The following is a 1,728-nucleotide window of genomic DNA, read 5'->3' as shown; positions in this document are numbered from 1 at the left end:
TGCCCCCTTCCCCTCCCTCTTGACGTCCTCCAGCTTAGTTTTAATTTTGTATAACGCGCTTACTGCAGACTTTCTGTGGGTAAAGCCAAATTGGTTTTCATGAAGTAGTTTTTTAGAGTGTAAGAAATGGTACAGCCTATTGTTAATTAATTTTTCTAATACTTTACCAAAGATGGAGTTCAGACAGATCGGTCTATATCCGGAGGGACTGTCAACCCTATTTGTCTTTTTGAGTAGTATTATTTTTCCTTCTTTCCATTCAGCGGGGAAATAACCAAATTCCAGACACGCGTTGAAAATTTTAAGAAAGAGTTCCTTAAAGTTGTTGTAGATTGTTCTCAGAAAAAAGGTTTTGATATTATCAATTCCTGGTGCAGTTGTTAATTTCAATTTAGCCAAAACAGCATCTACCTCTGCTGAAGTGAATGGTATGTCATTGATTGTATTGATATCTTCGAGTGACATGAGACGCACGTTGGTCTCATGTGCCGAGTCGCTGTTTGGGTCATCTTCCTCGAATAGCGTTGTTAGGATAAAACGTACCGTCTCTGCCAGACTTTTCGTCCGAACTCCATCTGGTAACACGAGAGGACAAAGCACTACCGGGCGTTTAAGTTTGTTAAGTGCTATCTTATATGGGAGGGTAAAAACATTATTGCCATGGATGACACCGCAGAACTCTTTAAAAGAGCTCTGCTTTGCATCCTTTATGTAGGTTTTATAATCTTTGTGCGCTTCATAATAGGATTTCTTAAATTGATCTCTATTGTTATTTTTGCAATTTTGATATCTGCGCCGAAGCGCCCGAATTTTTTTACGTTCGATAGAAAGTTGTGGGGTCCACCATTTAACTTCATTTGCTCGATAGGTAACTACCTTGAAAAAAACCTCAAATGCCAATCACCTGTATTTTAGGCGACCCAACAGGCTGATAACTTTTAAATTCAGGCTAAAATATAACACAAAAAAAAACAACAAGGAAAGACAGATATGTATGTAGCTTGTCATTTACTGCTCCCTCAAATTTAAATAAAGCAATTTATTTCTCGGCACCTGAAAATAAGCGAACCCTACAAATGAATGGAAAGATACCCGTTTGCACTCTTGAAATAGTGCCTATTACGAAAAGAAGCACCAGGTAAATATAATATCACTTTAGCTTCTTCTTTTTCTTTTTAATACGGTACGCTGTTGGTTTATCTTAGTAAAATATATAAAATAGCGCAAAAAAGACGAGGACAAGGAGTATACAGGACAGGCACTCACTTTCAACTAGTTTTATCCAGGAAAAGAAAACATACATATATAGCTTTTATTCACGATAAGTGCCGAGGGCAGCCGAGAAGGCGGCAATAGCCCCGGATGGTTTGATCGTGCTGGGAGACACCAGCATCCCAGCTCAAATATCTTCTACCCTTAAGAATATGTGCTGCTTTGCCTGTCGTGTGTATATACATGTTCACTTTTCCTGAATGAACCTAGTTCAACATCAGCGCCTGTCCTGTATACCTCTTGTTCTTCTATTTGTTGTGCTATTTTAATGTCCTACATTACTTTTGTGCTCCCGCAAATCGAAGCAAACCAATAAAAAATTCGGTTCGACACTCTGGTGGAAACTAAAAGCTTAGAAAGAAAGAGGAAAAAAAGAAAAAGGAAAACATTTCTACAATAATGATAAGCAGGAGGAGGAGGAGGAGAACAAGAAGGCTAATAATGTGGAAAAAAAAG

This window comes from Ixodes scapularis, unplaced genomic scaffold (assembly GCF_016920785.2).
Source record: "Ixodes scapularis isolate PalLabHiFi unplaced genomic scaffold, ASM1692078v2 ptg000854l_1__unscaffolded, whole genome shotgun sequence".
In the NCBI taxonomy this organism is placed as follows: domain Eukaryota; kingdom Metazoa; phylum Arthropoda; class Arachnida; order Ixodida; family Ixodidae; genus Ixodes; species Ixodes scapularis.
Note: the sequence above shows the minus strand (reverse complement) of the source record.